This window comes from Astatotilapia calliptera, chromosome 3 (genome assembly GCF_964374335.1).
Source record: "Astatotilapia calliptera chromosome 3, fAstCal68.1, whole genome shotgun sequence".
Classification (NCBI taxonomy): domain Eukaryota; kingdom Metazoa; phylum Chordata; class Actinopteri; order Cichliformes; family Cichlidae; genus Astatotilapia; species Astatotilapia calliptera.
Window position 1 is genome coordinate 713881 of NC_137424.1, and position 17820 is coordinate 731700.

General features: G+C 40.9%; 2 long non-coding RNA genes and 1 pseudogene across 2 annotated transcripts; 1 reads left to right on the forward strand and 2 right to left on the reverse strand.

The window, feature by feature from the left end:
• Positions 1–4295: 4295 nt before the first annotated feature.
• On the reverse strand, positions 4296–6300 carry LOC145426045 (E3 SUMO-protein ligase ZBED1-like; annotated as a pseudogene).
• A 6720-nt stretch (positions 6301–13020) lies between these two features.
• Positions 13021–15051, reverse strand: LOC145426046 (uncharacterized). Its single transcript, XR_013906819.1, has 4 exons — positions 14911–15051; positions 14277–14328; positions 13447–13594; positions 13021–13188 (listed from the first exon to the last, which is right to left on the reverse strand). It is a non-coding gene; the product is annotated as an uncharacterized LOC145426046 (long non-coding RNA).
• A 1110-nt stretch (positions 15052–16161) lies between these two features.
• Positions 16162–17329, forward strand: LOC145426047 (uncharacterized). The gene is made up of 2 exons (XR_013906820.1): positions 16162–16301; positions 16976–17329. It is a non-coding gene; the product is annotated as an uncharacterized LOC145426047 (long non-coding RNA).
• The last annotated feature ends 491 nt before the right edge of the window (positions 17330–17820 follow it).

Below are 17820 nucleotides of genomic sequence, written 5' to 3' on the forward strand. Positions count from 1 at the left end.
AGCTGAATGCCTGGGTGTGCCACTCCGGCACCCTGCAGCAGCCACACCACTTCACGCCACGTCAGCTGGAGGGTCCGGGGGGTCCGAGGGGCCTGTCCAGCCTCCTGTCTCCGCTGGGGGGTCCGAGGGGCCCGTCCAGCCTCACGCCACGTCAGCTGGAGGGTCCGAGGGGCCCGTCCAGCCTCCTGTCTCCGCTGGAGGGTCCGAGGGGCCCGTTCGGCCTCAAGCCACGTCAGCTGGAGGGCCTGGGGAGCCCGTCCAGCCACCATCTACTTCTGCGTCGCCTGGTCCGGCCTCCGAGCCTTCGTCCTCCACGCCTGGTCCAGCGATTGTTACACCCCCGTCCAAAATACATCCAGCACCTCGGCATCGTCGGCCAGTTTCTGGGCCTCTAGCCGGACGTCATCGCCGTCGTGGTCGGCCCCCAGACCGCCTTCGCCTGAGTCGCCGCCATTGCCTTCCGCACGGTCGGCCCCCTGACCTGTCTCTACGTCAGTGCCGCCGTTGCCTTCCACGCGGCCGGCCTCCGGACCCGCTCTGTGGCCTCCGCCGTCTTCCACGCGGCCGGCCTCCGGACCCGCTCTGTGGCCGCCGCCGTCTTCCACGCGGCCGGCCTCCAGACCTGTTCTGCCGCCACTGCCGCTTTTTCACGTGGCCGGCCCCGGAACAGCTGAATTGTGAACTTTTGTCCTGTCGCCCCCGGGGTTGACCGGGGGCGACAGGACTGTGGACTCAGTGGACTTGTGGACTCAGTTTTGGTTCATGCTCCTCGTCTTTTGTTTGGTTTCGTTCCCTCCGTCCGGGTCCCCCGCCTCCCGCCCTGGGTGGGTTGTTCTCTGTTTGTCTTGTGTTTTGGTTCTCGGGTTTGGGCTGTCAGGGGCCAGTCCTTGGGGGGGGGGGGGGGGGGTGATGTCACGATCCTGGGCCATGTTGGCCCAGCAGTCCTAGTATTCATGTCTTTTTGTGTATTGCTCCTTATTTGATTTCCCCTTGTGACTTTTATCCCCTGTGTGCCCCTCTATGTATCTGTGAGCCCTCGTCTCCCCTCCCTGTGTTTCATTCCATGTTTCCCCAGCCCACTATGCCCGTGCTCTCTCTCTCCTCCTTTCTGCACCTCTGTGTACTTCCTGTTTTACTTTGACAGTCTCCCGTCAGTGTTATTTACTCCTGCCATGTCTTGTTATGTTTATCTGTGTCAGCTGTGCTCCCATGTGTGGCCACTTCCCCTGATCATCCCTCTTGTGTATTTAGTCTCTGTGTTTCATGTAGTCTGTGTCGCGTCGTCTGTGTTCCCACCCTCCGTGTTTCCATGCCCAGTCTTTGGTATCCCCAGCCATAGCATAGTTTGTTCCCAGTTTAGGTTTGTTTAGTTACTGCTCTTGTGCTGCCCTCATTCTTGTTTGTTTCTTTCCTGATCATCAGCCACAATAAAAGGCTCGCTTTTGTTTAAGTGCACTCCCGTATCCTCACTTGTGTTCGCACCTGGGTCCTCAACACACTCTCCACACGGTCTGCCACTGCGACCATGACAGTGGAAGAATGAGGGTTCATCAACATTTGGACCATATATACATAATACATAGCTTTTTGTTAAATATTGATAATTTGATAATAAGGAATCTACCCACTGGATCTATAACTGTATCGAGTACAGTAAATCTAACATTTTTATGTATTAAAATTGTTACTCCCCTTTGTCTAAAATAATTACAGGCTGCAAACACATTAGGAAACTCAGGTGTTTTAAGTTTGTTTAAACGTGTGACAGGCCTGTGAGTTTCTTGTAATAAAACAACAGCTGCCTGTAGTTTTTTAAGCTGGTTAAATATCTTTAACCTTTTTTCTCTGTTGCCAGCTCCATTTACATTCCATGTGACAAACCTTAGCGTGCCCATAATTGTGTGTGTATGTCTGACAGGGGATTTCTTAGAATCACCCCACGATTCTTCAGCTGAGACACCTGAGTTAGAAAACACAAACACTGCAGTTGTCTTTACTCGCGAGGACAGTCATAGAGCGCTCGTACTCCAGACTCGCGCTGTATCACTGTCTGCATTCTTTATTTATACAAGCTTTTGTCTGTGTGTGTGTGTACAAAGGTAACAAAGTTATTCTAAGAACTCAGAGCTGAGGTTCCCCTTTTCTAAGTCTGCATGTCCTTACAGAAAGAGGAAGCTGTTAGTTGTTTATCACACAAGAGTTCATGTCAAAAGTCACGTAGACATTTGCTTAGTGATCAATAAAAGAACACATTTCATGAAGCTGATCACACTATATACAATTTTCTTCTGACATTCCCTCCTGTAGATCAGAAAATGAAATGTACATGTTATCAGTAAGTAACTACTTGTCTTTCACATTTTCAGTTACTACATCATTAGTTACACTTCATCTTCATCTAACAAATAGGGAATAGGGAAGACAGGAAGCGGTTAGTAGCTGAATAAGTTCATCACAAAAGTTATTAGGTGAAAAGTCACGTAGACATGTAGATTGTTTAGTGATCAATAAAAAGCACATTTCATGAAGCTGATCACATTATATAAAAACAATTTTCCTTTGACATTCTCTCGTGTTGAACAGAAAAATGAAATGTACAAGTCATTAGTAAGTAACTACATAATTGGTTGCACTTCATCTTCATCTTACAAATAGGAAAAGAAGTCTTCATGATCTTCATCGGTTTGTGGTACATCTGCATATGCTGTGAGTGATAAACTTATCATCTGTGAAATTACAGCGTTAAAACAAGGAATGACACAAGTAAAGAAAAAGCTAAATAAAACCAAGGAAACTCCAACGCCGATCAACAGTCTCCTTAGAATCTGTTAAAGTTGAGCGCTTCTTCCTGGATGAGGATGTTGTTGTTGTGCACTTTACACAAGTCATTCTGAAGGTGTGGTGAGAGATCAGAATTGGTGCATATGTTCCAGTGTGTTTCCCATATATGGTTGTTTGTACTGATGTGCTCGGCATGTGCGAGCAGACGTAACAGTCTTTATCTGTATCAGGCATTGTTCATCCAAAGATGGATGTGGTCTTGTGTCATGTCCAGTAGATGTGAGTTGTCATGTGTCCATCTCTTAGCTCGGCTCGTGTATGGGTTTCTGCCGTCTTCCAGGTCAGATAGTCTGATGAATAGAGCCGTTGCCAGTAGTAAGACGCCAGTCATCACCTGAGAACACTTCATGCTTGAGGTTGGCCACACCCAAATGTATCAGTGAGCCTAAAGTTGGTCAGTGACTGGAGAGAATTAGAGTGCGAGCTGAGCTCAATCAGCACTCCTCCCTCACCACTGGACCCACTGACACCTGGTGAAACACCCCTTACACTTGTGAATCTCTGGTGGTCTGGGCTTCAAGCTCTACTTTCTTGCAGTGGCTCTGATGAATCCAAGATGGTCTCTCTGCTATTTTACAAGCTGTGGGTGTGGTCAACAACACTTGGTATGGGCCCTCCCAACAAAGCGAAATCCAATTTTTTCTCTGGAGTACCCGTATTAGGACCCAATCGCCTGGTTTCAACCTGCAAGAGACTGGAGAAGAGTCGTACGGCAGTTTATTGTTCAAAACAATATCCTTATTTTCTAATACTTTTGCCATCCATTCTGCCAGAGACAGAGACAGATTTGTCTAAGGGTTCACTTGTTACTGGTAGTGGAAAAGGTCTACCATGAACGACCTCAAATGGTGTAAGTTTTTGAGAGCCTTGTGTTAATCTCATCCAGATTTTTACTAGGCCTATGCATTCAGGCCAAGGTCTTCCTGTTTCTTCCATGTATTTTCTGAGTCTCTGTTTTATGGTGCCGTTAGTTCTCTCCACTAACCCTGCACTTTGTGGGTGATAAGCACAATGGTTTCTTATGCTGAATCCTAGTGCTTCAGAGACTTTGCTGATCATATCATTGACAAAATGTGTCCCGTTATCTGATCTTATCAGAGTAGGGATGCCATATGTTGGGATGAAATGATTACGTAGGCATTTTGCAACTGAGATTGCATCTGCTTTCTTCACTGGATAAATCTCTGGCCATTTTGAGAATACGTCTATAATAGGGCTGCCACAAACGATTATTTTGATAGTCGACTAGTCACCGATTATTCTTGCGATTAGTCGACTAATCAGATCATGCATCCATTGGACGTAAAACGTACAGATTATTGCAGCAGCATGCACCTGCTCTTATATAACTATCATTAGCTTACAGCTTTAAGTGTTTAAGGTATGTGAAACTAAAAATAAAGACAAGATGATAGTTTATTAAGCTTTTAATGGAATTTCAAGTTTGAAGCCACCCGAAAACAAATATAACAAAATAGCATTTTGTGCTCAGTCCTCACAACTATATTGAACTTTGGGACTATATAGTCAGTATAGCAATCTACACGAGATTATTGTTCATAGCCAGGAAAGTTAGCTTTTCTACATGTTCTGCAGAAAGGCTTGCTCTCTTTTGAGAGCAGATGTTCCCTGCTGTGGAGAAGATCCGCTCCGATGGGGTGGAGGTTGCAGGAATGCACAGAAAAGATTTAGCTAGCTTTGATAGTGTGGGGAAACGTCCCTCATTTTCGCTCCACCATTTAAGAGGATCATCCTTTTTAGAAACTGTGGCTTCTTTAAAGTACAGCTGAACTTCACTTCTCACAACTTGGACATCTTGGTCCTCCTTAGATGCTTCTTCCTCATTGTCACCCTGACTGTCTGTGTCAGACTCAAGGAGGTTGTCCAGAGCAGTCTTTTCAGTTCTACCCGAACCACTGGCTGTCTGCACTTTTGCATGCTCATGTGTCCCAGCATTTGCTTCTTTGACAGCAAGCACTTCAACAGTCCCCTGCACTCTGATGACATCTTCAGGAGCCAAAAACTTCAACTTTCTGTATCTGGGGTCCAAGGCAGCTGCGAGAATAACAGGGTTTTCTTTGTCTGCTGAGAAAGTACATATACTCCCCCCATCTCTGTGTTATGCCTTTTTCTGCACTGGCAATGAACACCGTTGTGTACTGCTGTCCACTAAGGTAAACAGTAGCAGTCTCAAAAGGTGCCAAACCTTGCTTCAGTTCTTCAAGCAGCACCCACTGCTCTGGCTTCAAGTCGAAGTAGTGTCTCCCCCTTGGCGTTACCTCGGGATCTGAAAGAGTGGCAGTGAGAGGCCAGCGCTGTTCGAGGAGTCTTTCTATCATGTGGAATGTACTATTCCATCTTGTACTGACATCTTGGATCAGTGTATTTTTCTTCCCATTCATTTGCTCCTGTTTAATTTTTAGTCTTGTACTAGCCAGCTCGCTTCTCTTAAAGTGCTCCACTAGCTGCCTAGCAGCACCTAGTGCTCTGCTGATGGTGGTTTCTTTGAGAGCAGTATTGACTATGAGCTGGAGTGTGTCCAGCACAGCGGATAGAGGCCCATCCATGTTTTTCTTCAAGCAGTCGCATTGCTGCCACCATATTGGAACCATTGTCATGTACTACTGCTTTTATTTTGGCAGGCAAGATGTCAAACTTTGTTAGGACCTCTTCCATCCATGTCACTATATTGGCACCAGTATGCCTCTCCTCAAGAGGCATGGTATCAAGAATGAAGCTCTTCATCTTCCAATCTTCACTCAGGAAATGGCAAGACACACCAAGGTAGGCCTCTGTTGCACGACTGGTCCAGACATCAGCAGTCAGGGTGAAGAAACCTTTGACACCACCAAGGGTCTGCTTTACCTAAAGATATGAGATGATTTGGAACAATAGTAAGTATTAGGGAAATATATTACAGTATATTTTTTCATTATTAATAATGCTTGTCAGTTTATGCATTAAGATTTGAATTTACCAATTGAATAATTCAGTTACATCAAATACAGTTACGTATGTTAAACAATAAACATTCAACATATCAGTAAAAAACAGAAAAAAACAAAAAACAACACCTTTCCATTACATGCTTTAACCAAGATTAATTTATTGGTTGCTCAGTCAGCAAGCTCTTAATATTATTTCATCATGAAATGTATTAAATTCTAATACAAATTGCTATTTTGTGTTTGTGGTGTGAGAGAGTGGAGAGAAAGAGAGACCAACCTTCTCAAAGGTAGCATCATATTTCTTTTCCATCAATTTGGTGAAGTGGGATCGGCCTGGTAGGTAGTTATCATGGTAATCTGGGTTGAACTGCTTGATCATCTCTTTGAAACCTTGATCATCAACCATAGACAGGGGTCTCATGTCCATCACCAACATGTTCAAGATTGATTCAGTCAGGACATCTGCTTGCCGAGGTGTACATGTTGTTGGCTTGGTGACAAAGTCGTCCATTGAAGACGAACATATTTTTTTAGCAGTCCTGTGATGTTAACAGCTATTAATATAAGCAATAATAAGTAGTGCTCTCAGCGTTAATCTTGTCAATACGATGTTAATGCGGCAAATCCCTGTTAGCGCGATAATGCGGTGCGAGGGCTGCACGGCACTGACTAACGGGGATTTGCCGCGTTAACCCTTTAAGACCTACCATAGAACCAAGTCCGCCAGAGCTTATATTATATTTTTACATGCTGTGGAGCCATTTTTGGGAGCATTTCAAGTTGCTATACATCAATACAACCATTATAGCCCAAACTTTAATAATATTTCTGCATTAGGTGCATAGTAATTATATAAATTGCAAAAAAGTGCAATAAACTACAAAAAAATTGAAAATCGTTTTTGTTTTTTTAACATATATTTCTAGTTAGAGAAATTTAAGAGGCTCATCCCTCAAAACTGTAAATACAAAAAAGTTGCACAAAATAGTTTCCCACCACAGGAAATTTATTTTGAGTGTCTTCATAGTTTTATTTTTGAAATACACCAATTTTTATATACTGCAGGAAAAACGAAAATAAATATTATAGTGCAAATTTGCAAAATAACAGCATATGCATCAAAATAAACTATTTCCAGCAGTGCAATATGAGTCCTAAGCATCCCAGAAACGACACAGAAAGTCATAAACTCAAACATAACTTTTTAAAACACAAGTATAGGCTCATAAGGCCCCGATCGTAAAAAACTACATTTCCGCAAAATGACGTCACTTCCGGTTTCGGGCAGGTCATGCGGTCATGTGATAGTTTGCGCTGATGGACTAGGAAGTGTTACAAACAGCTGATCGGATCGGCGAAGCGTGTTTCTGGAATATCATGTTTTTGTTGCTGCAAGTGATTTTTATGCAGTTTTTGCAAAGCTATATGTGGAAGGAAACTGTGACCTAGGACAAGCTGATGGCATAAGATGTAAGTACAACTCCTCCAGTTTCATATGCAAAAAAAATGATTGCGCTAGCTTATGTGGTTGCAGAGCTACCGGGATTTAAAAATAGTTACGCAAAACAGAGCGTGCCCGCTCCGATCGGCTGTAAAGGGTTAATGGGGTTATGGCGTCAACATCATACTAACGAGATTAACGCTGACAGTCACAAATGCAGCACAAATAATTAGCAGCTTGCTGTTTACAATAATGTTAGCAGCTAACTAGCCAATTAGCTTACCGAGACGACTGTACCACTTCATCATCGGATGCCACGACGTGCTTCCTTTTTAGATGCTCGTGCATCGCCGTTGTACTGCCATGGAAGGCAAGTTCCATTTTGCAGATGTTGCATTGGACCTTCTTTTCTTTTGTTTGGTCAAAATGCTCCCAGACTTTCGAGTTCCGTTGCCGAGTAGCGGATAATAACGGATAACGGAGACTGCTGCTTCTTCTTCTTCTTCATCTTTGGCGTTTAACGGTATCCTTGTAGGTGCATTTCCGCCATCTTCTGTTTCAGTCCGTTATTACACTCTTAAATCCTACTGTTATTCCTGCACCTTTCAGGATTTTATGGCATTTAAACGATGCGTCGACTATTAAATTAGGCGTCGATGATTTTGATAGTCGACGTAATCGTGACTAGTCGACGAATCGTGGCAGCCCTAGTCTATAATCACTAGAGCGTATTTTGAGCCTTCACTTTCACTTAATTCAATAAAGTCCATATGAATGGTGTGAAATGGATGAGGTGGTGTGGGCAAATGTCCTCTTTTTGTCCTCACATTGCCTTGTGAATTGTGTTTTTGACAGATCATGCATGTTCTCACAAATTATTTTGCTGAAGTTTCAAAATTTAGAGTGTAAAAGTGTGCATTAATGATCTGTATCATCTCCTGATGACACATGGGTTACCCCCTTGGGTCACTAATGCTGCTGTTCTGTGTAGGGACTTAGGAAGTATTGGTTTTCCCTCACAAGTCATTAGCTCATCTTCTAGAAGTGCTCCACACTTTAACCATTTCTTCTGTTCTGTGGTTGGTGCTGCTTTCTGTTCATCCTTATGTACGTCAAGTGGTATTTGCATAGTGGATGCAGACATTAATGTGTCTACAGTTTGTTGTGCGGCTAATTTAGCTGCTTGATCTGCAAAGTTATTGCCTTTAGTTATTTCTGATTTATCTTTCTGATGTGCAGCACATTTACATAATGCTAACTGTTTTGGCAATATTAGTACTTCTAATAGTGTCTTCAGAAGATTTCCATGTTGTACTGGGTGTCCAGTAGATGTAATCATTCCCCTGTTCAGCCATAGATTATATCTTGCAGGGGTTGGACTGTTGACGCATATTCTGGTATCCAGGTTCTGCAGAAATTGCAGAGTCCTAGAAAATTCATCATTTGTTGTTTTGTGAGTGGTTTTGGGGCATGCTGTACTGCTAGCTTTCTACTGTCTAACAGTTTCTTTCCCTCTCCTGTGAGTGTGTGTCCTAAGTACGTAACTTTAGGACTCCACAACTGGAGTTTGTGTTGTGACACCTTGTGTCCTTGGCTAGATGATGTAATACTGTCAGAGTTGGCTTTGCAGTCATTCTGTGTGTTGCCTGTAATTAGAATGTCGTCCACGTACAAGAGGTATTGCCCTGGTGCAGGCAATGTGCATAGTGACATAGATTTCTTTAATGACTCTGCGTACAAGGTTGGGCTGTTTTGGAAGCCTTGAGGGAGTCTCGTGTACGTATATTTTTGGCCGTTAAATGTGAATCCAAAAAGGTGTTGTGACTCTGGATGTAATGGCATGGAAAAGAATACATTTGACAGGTCTATGACTGAAAACCACTGTTTTTTAGGTGTCAATTGATTCAAAATTGAGTGTGGGTTTGCCACTACGGGAGGGATTTGCTCCGTTACTTCATTTATGGCTCTGAGATCATGCACTAAACGGTATTTTCCCATGCTTGCCTTTTTTACTGGGAAAATAGGCGTGTTGCAAGTTACTTTGTCCTTTTTTACTAGAATGCCTGCTGTCTCCATGTCTGAAATTACCGGTTTAATCCCTGCTTTTGCTTCTGTTGTCAGGGGATACTATGGTTTGACTGGTCTGTACGTAGTGGTTGTTTTTACCACCACAGGGTCTGCCCCTTTGATTAGTCCAACATCAGTTGGACCCATTGACCACAGCTTTTCGGGCAACCGTTTTAATTCTGGGAACAGCTCTAGTGAGAGTAGGTGTCATTCATTAATGGTGTCAGACATGTGAGTATCTGCACAGTCAGATAGATGAGTTGCTGGCTGTGTCGTAAGTACCCACCCTAATGTGTACCTCATGCATCCTTTTCTATGACCCTGAAGCCATCCTTCATGTGTTTCTTCAGTTTTTTCATATCTGTCTCTTTCAACCTGAGTCAAAACGTGACCTAACTCCCTCCAGTCTGTTTTCATTTCGTGCTACAGACACATGTAGTTTTGGCATTCTACTCAGTTCCTGTACTTTTTCTGTTTGTATCACTGAGCACACAGCATTGCCACTTTTAGTTACATAGAGGTGCTGCAATGTAAGCTTCTGTGGGCCTAATCTGTGAATTTGTGTGTCATATGAAGGATCTGGGCCTGAGCTTTGTTTAAATCTTAGGGTGTTGTGATACTCATCAAAAGCAAGTGGTCGGGAATCTAGCGGCAAATACCAGTCTCTGTAGAGGCTCTAATGGTGGAAGGTCTAGAGTCCAATAGTAGTGGGGCACTCCTTTTCCCTCACTGCTATAATTAATCTGTCCCTCTTCTTCTACCTCTTCATAGTTTAACATCAATTCTGCGTACATGCCTTGTGCTCCTGGCACTACACCAATTTTTAATTTCTCCATGCTGTCTCTCCCTAGGAGGTTGACTGGACAGGATGGAGCATATATACATTTGTTTTTTAAAGCTCCTGCCACTTTCTCTATGCACTAGCAGTAGCTCTTCTGTTAGAGATTTTACACTAGTGTGACTTGATGCAGACTTAACTGTCAGGGTGTCTTTTGAAAATTTCAGGTTTTTAGGTTTTTGATTTAGCACGGTTTTGCATGCACCTGTGTCGCATAACATAGTCATGGGTTGGCCATTTACATGAATTTCTAGTATGGGTCTCTCTCCTAACAGTGTAACTAGTTCATACACGTTGAACACTTCTGTATCATCCTGTTTTTCCTCACTCCCTTGCTCTCTGTCTAGTCAATCTTCATTCCTACCTCCTCTGTCTTTTCCTTTTCTACAGTCTCTAGAAAAGTGTCCTGTCTTTCCACATTGCCAACAGGTGTTGTCTCTTTCCATGTCGAAACGTTCTGGTCGGTTGTTTCCTCTGCCTTTGTAAGCTCCTCTGCCCCTTCCTCTATTTCCTCTCCTACGTCCTTGCAACTTTCCTCTATGTTCTCCCGAAAATGCAATAAATCCTGTCTCTAGATCTACTGTGAAAGTGCCTACATTCTCATTTTTCTTTTTTATAACATGGAAAGCATGTTCTGCATATTGCAATGCGTCGGGCAGTGATCCTATGTTCATAGTCACCCAGTGTTTTTCTACATGCGATTTCACTGGTGGTAGGAGGGCATTTAAAAAAGCATTCTTTAGTTGTTGTTGATATGGGGTCTCTGGACCCTCTTCATAATTTAATCCTGAGTGCTGTCTAAAAACTGGACGCAGACGGTCCAGAAAATCAGAAGCTGTTTCAGCTTTTTGTTTCACCTCTCCTACTTTTCCATAGTCAGCCCTTGGGGCCAACCGTACTCTAATTCTCTCATATAAATTTGCTAGGGCATTGTTTAGTTCTGTGCTTCCTGGTGCGTATGCTGCTCCCCCGGCGTATAATCTCCTCTAACTGTTCCTATTTTTAATCCTAATAAATCTTGCACTACTTGAAGCATTTCATGACCGTTTAAATACCATTGACTTCTGATCATTTCTACAGCGTCCCTCCATGGTATAAAACCTTCATTCAGTGGAGGAACGTCTTTCAGGACATTTTGTCTGTCTATTTGTGACCACGGACGGAAAGTATGTATGGTTGGGCACTCATCTTGCTCTTCTTGTCCTTCTGGCCATACTAACAGGCCAAATCTGGGGTTTGCCACTGCTACCATTGGGTAAATACCAGTGGCTGGCGGGTCGAGTGTGTCTAACCAGATGTCGGTTCCAGTGGGATCACGACCTATCTCTTCTTGTGGGTTATTTTTGAGTGTGAGTTTATTCAGCATATTCTGTGCTTTTGCATAAGGATGATGATGTGTGTGTGGCCTACACTGTAAAAAAAAAACTGTAGATTTTACGGTAAAACGCTGGCAGCTGTGGTTGCCAGAAATCTACCGTAAAATTACGGGTGAAACATTTTCTTCTTTAACGGTAACAACGTATTGTTATTGTTGATTTTACGGTTAAAAACAGTGCTAGGGTCAATATTTTACCGTAGAAGAAAATGTTTTAACTTGAAGAAAAAATAATGGTTTTCCCTAGAATTAACATGAAAATAACATATAAAATAAAGTTTGTGCCAGAAAACACAACATTTTTTCCCTGTAAAATTAACTATCAAAAAAATAATAAAATACAATTTTATTCTGTAACCGTTTTTAGACTAGAGTGCTCTTAAGTGTTCTACTCTGTAAGCTTAATACACAAACCATGATTTTATTCAAATTACTAAATGTAACACAAAAATGTCCACCTTAAATTTCCAAAAAAGTATTTTATTTAACATCTTTGATGTTTTGAACATCAAACATTTACATTTGTACTCAACAAATCACAAATAGTTACTAGTTATCTCCATGACAGTAACAGTGAGGAATCACAGAATTCTTACAAGTTCTGTTCAAACTGTGCAAAACCAGTGCTGTAAGTTGAGCACACATTATACTTCACATTACCTTTAGCAGACAATTCAGACACCTTTAAGTGTTTTGGTGCTGTTCTCACTACATAAATGTCAGTACACGTAGAATCTTGACTTTTCAAATTATCCAAATACAAATATAGAGAATTAAACATTTTTTCTATAATTGAAAGAAAATCTGAATTGAAGAAATTACAGGAACAAGTTTACACCCGCATATTTTGCACACAGAACTGAGCAGTAAACCTGAAAATGTACATCTTAAAACTGCATCAGGTAACAAACAAAAACTTTACACTTGTTTTGAGAACTTCAACTGCAAATTTTTGGATAACTACAAAATGCCAGCAATGTACATGCAGCATACTTTTACACTATTGGAATACAAATATCTTTAAAACTGGGAAAATTAAAATCCAAGAAACAAAATCGCAGGTTTACCACATTTTTACCAGATACATTTTTCAGATATAAAACAGTGAATCAAAAGTAGACCATGTACTTTTACAAATTGTGTCTAGTAAAACTTCACATTGTTAAACTTCCCACTCACAATCAGAAATGTAACAATTGTTTCAAAAACAGAACATCTGTAGAGTATGTAACATAGCATACCTTTATCACTTTGTCTCAAACAAGAGGGGTAGGACTAGATCCACTCATGGTCAGCAATGTCTGAGATGAGAGTGAGGACTCTGGGATTGACTGAGAACACTTTTTTCTTCTTGGATTCAACCTTGGTGCCTCTCTCAGGATTTATGGAAAAGAAACACCTTCATGAAAAAAGGGCGAGAGAGATTGAGGAAATTAACAACCTGAGGTGGGATATCAAATGGTCAAGTTTGAAAAGCACAAAAATAAATCCATAATAAAATAAATTTTACCGTTGAAGGAACTCCAGTGTTGATCGTAGTTCTACAGGGTAGTGTATGTTAAAGCAGTAGTAACTGCCAAACATTAGGCAGATAGCAGAGGTGAGGTTGTGATGCGGTCGTTGACAGTCTTCTTGTCAATGCTCAACATGAATGTCTCAGCAGCGAAGCAGGAGGAACCTGAGAATTAAAACAACAACAACAACAAATTAAAAACTTTAATAACAAGAGCTTTAATGTCAGTCATATATAGAAATACAGAGATACTTGTTACATGGATCATAGGATGAGTTATGTTACTAGTTGAACTTATATGGTTGTGTTATCCAGTGTATTAGTGAGGAAGCAACAGAACATGAAACTAAACAAGCCAAGAGTACAAGAACATGGCAGTTACAACAGAAAAAAAAAAAGTTGAATTTTGCTCTTTCAGCTTACCGCAAACAATGATGAAGGGTGTTAGTGGGATGTTGAGTAGAGAGAAGTACACAGCCAAAACCTTGTGCTTCTTTTTGGCAGAACCAAGTGGGTTCACTACTTCAAATGCATCCTGGTATAGAACCAGCTTGAGTCAATGTGGATTTTCCTGAAAAAATTTGTTTGACACAAACACGTTACCATCACAACAGTCCCTGAGAACATCTGGTCTTGAAACATTATTAGGATTCACTGATATGAGACCTTGCCAAAAACTTGATTCCAGCATACCCTTCAAAATATTTAGCAGAGGAACACAATAGGCAAATCTCTCCATCCTGTTCTCGTCCCTGCCCAAAAACACTTTTCTGGGTTCAACATACTTGAACACATCTTTAAAGCACTGGACTCTTGAATAAGCAGTTCTCAGGGGCCATGTGTGACAAGCTGAGAACAAGTCAGATTGTTTTACTGTGTCACAGATTTTTATGTCTTCATCTGAAACTGACATATCTTTTAGAAGTGACTTTAGTCTATTCAATGTATACATCTGTCCCAATTCATGTATATTTTGTATTTCTTCAACAATGGTTTGAATGGTAGATGCTGGCAGAAGATGCTGTCCCTGTAGTTTAATGTAAAACATATATACATGTCTGAGATACAGGTCACTGAAATTAGACCCATCCATACCAGGGTCTTCTATATCTGACACACTGGCACCTTCCTGTATGGTGGCACTTGTAGATGGACTCTCTGAGTATCTTTGTTTAAACCACAAATCACATTTTCCTAACGTTTGTGTTTTCTAGACATATGGGAGGTAAATGTAGATTTTACACAGAACTCACTTTGGCATCCTCTCACTGGACAAGTTACATGCCGTCCCTCTTCTATGGGTTCCTGTAAGTGAGCAATCAAAGCTTTAGTTCCCTCACATTGGCATTCACAAAGTGAGACAGTGCAATTCAAACCCATTAAGGTAGCATTCTGAGAAACAGTTGCGGTACCAGTGTGGTGGCGGTAGAAGTGAGACTTTAAAGCAGCATATCCAGAAAACACCTGCTTACAACTTACTTCAACACATTTAAAAATACACCGGGGTTCATTACGATGCGGTCTGCAATGCAAAACATAAGCTTTCACGGACTGAACCAATTCTCCACATATACTGCAAAAATACATAATCAATATGACACAGCTGCGAGGCTAGCTAACTTAAAGCTTCAGCCGGATGTCAAACAAGGCGGGAACATCCAGGCCGCATTTAGACAAAGCATTCAAACATAGCTATACTAATTAGACGTTTCCATTAATACACCCATCTCCAAAACACGTCTCAAAACGCGCACTGCTGGTTTTGCAAGGCTCTTTTCACGCTAATGCTAGAAACGAGCTAAAGCTAACGTAAATTTATCATTTGCGCCTTCACTGCCTGCAACACAATGCTGTCGATAAATAAACCAAGTTGGATTATTTTCTTACCGTAGTAACTGAAGACGAGCTGTGGCAGACGTTAAATTTAAAAAAATGAGAAACAAGTCCACGAAAATGAAGATAGCGTGCTGCCATAGTCCAAAGCAAAACTTGTGTGGAGCTGTACAGACGTTATCTGCGGTGGAGCCTGATGCAGTGCGCTGATTGGCCCGTTTGAAATCAGGCGCCTTGATGTGAAACTGTGCTCTAAACGTCAGGGGAAAACGCCTAGTTTTGGGAGGAGGTGCTTTTAAAATCTTTTTTCTTCATATGATAATTAACTATGAATAAATAGAACAGACAACAGATTATTGTTTTAACACTTTTGGGATTATATGAATTCACTCAATAATATAGTATATGTCTATCATTAGCTGTAGGTCTCTCAAGTTGTTGTTAGCTTTTACATTTTAAACTCATGGTTTATTGAGTTCAACAGAATGTAGATTTAACAGCTACATCCCATATTCTTTACAAAAACTACATCCAAAAATTGCCCTAATACATTTCTAGTATAAAGATCTTGGGACATATGTACCTGTTATATGAATATGCTGTATTAAAGGTGCTATGAATCAAGAATGGATTTAATGTAAAGTGCTTTGGGCTTCTTGAAAACCGCTATCTAATCCATTATTATTATTATGTGAAATTAATGCAAAAATCACAAAGTCATATTACAGCATGTATCCATTACCAGCACAACCATGCTTACATTCAGCAATTAAAACCTGTATTTTTTTCAATAAATAAATGTAAAAAAAATTGTGTTTGCCTGTTCTAAACTTTATTGGACTCTTCCGTTAAAAAAACTATGCAAGAGTGATTTACAGTAGGTTTATGTATTTTTTTCAGAGAAAAAATGTACATATTACGGTTTTTCTACATTTCTTTATTTACGGCAATTTCACATCAAATCAACAGTTTTAAACTGTTTTATAGTTAACAGGTTTTTCCTGTCGTATTTTTACTGTCTTTCACTGTTAAATATACGGATCTTTTTTACAGTGTAGTTCTTCCTGATATGGGTGAGCAGGGCCGGCCCGTGGCATAGGCCGTATAGGCAAATGCTAAGGGCGCCGTCCATCAGGGGGCGCCACGCCAGTGCCACAGATGTTGAAAAAAAAAAAAGTTGGTACTATTATTTCTAAATACAAAAAATAATCCCACGTTAATTAAAATGCAAAGTAAAACTTATTTAATAGAAATATTATTTGTTACAACATTACGCCCCCCCCCCCTCCCCGCATGGTGCGCCCCCTCCCTTCCCGTATCATGGTTCCTTTTGGACGTCACCACATCAAAAAATCAACACAAGATGTCAAAACGGCCAAAACTGTCAGGTGCCCAGGGAAGAAAAAAGAGAAAAGAAGAGGAGGAGAAACGAGAAAAAGACAGAGGTAGGTAACGTTAGCCTACATGAAATTATTTGTCTGAATGTGATAGTAACCTAAATTTTTAGCATTAAGCTAATGTTACATGATTCGCTAATTGCTAATCAATAAATAGCTAGTTAACTGTTTTAACGTCAGTTAATATTGTGGAGGGGGCTAAATCGTTATGGAAAATAATAATGCAACGTTAGGTAAGTACAGCACCTTTCCCACCATTCCTCATTTGTATTCATCTTTTAAGCAGGTGTTTTTTGTTTTCATTGTTATTGCCTTCTGGTTAGCTAACGTTTACCCTGCAGGTAATAGTCACTTTTTCACCCCTGTATATATTATAGTTGTAAGCCTAGTTGTTAAAGTGCACATCATTAATGTTAATTAAGCAATATCACATGAAAGGGAATGCTGTTTTTTAATATGAGCACTGCTGTGATTCGGTCAAAGATAATCATAACATAACATTCTCATATGATATTATACTGTTACTTTGCATTCTGCTATTCAGCATTTCACTGTAATGATGACAATAAATTGAATCTAATCTAATTTGCATATCAGTTAACATCATACATATATCTCTTTGGTTTTTCATTTATATTATATCATTTCATTTTATTCCTGGAATCATATGTTTTTATTATTAGACTTTAATACTCAGTGGTGTCACATACTCCTCTCTTCAGATGCACTGTTGAAGTTTCTAAATCCCACCCCTGGGCCATCTACCACATCTACCGCTGCTGCCTCCACTTCAGCAGCACAACCCACCAGTGATGCAGCATCAGCAGCACAACCCAGCCATGATGCAGCAGCATCAAGCGGTCTTCCTGTTGCCTTATTTATATTGTATTTTTAATTTATTTTATCCAACTTGTTGACACGTTTTATTGTGTTTATGTATGTAAAATTTATTGTATTTCATATATTCATTTTTTATTTTTTGTATTCATTTATTTATTCATATATTTTTTTATCTTGTTAATTATTCTGATTGTGAATTTGCTTTCTTTAAGTAAAAGAAAAAGGTCAAAGACAAAGCTATTCGGTTTCTTGTGAGTACATACACTACACTGCTGATGTAGGGGGGCGCCACCTAAAATCTTGCCTAGGGCGCCAGATTGGTTAGGGCCGGGCCTGTGGGTGAGTGTATAATGGGTGGTGCTGCAGCCGTGGCTGCAGAAGTGGGTGGTGGCGGTGCATATGGCGGTGGATTAGTAAAAGTATTGCGAGCACTGCACGGTGTCTCATCTTTTGGCTTTACTAAACTGACAGTTAAGTTCTGTTTTTCTGACTGTTTATCTTTTTTCTCGTTTTTTATTTTTATTTTCATCTCGCCTAACTGCTTCTTCTTTCCGGGCCTGGAAGCATTGTAATTCTTGCGTGCGTTTTCCTTTCTTTTTTAAGTGTTTTGTTTCTCCTATTTCTTTCAAAAGAGCTTCCTTCAGTTGTGTTAGTGCTGAGGGGCTGCATTTCCCTTCCCAAGTGGGACATTTTGTTTTCTTAGGATTTCTCCATCTACAAGCACTGA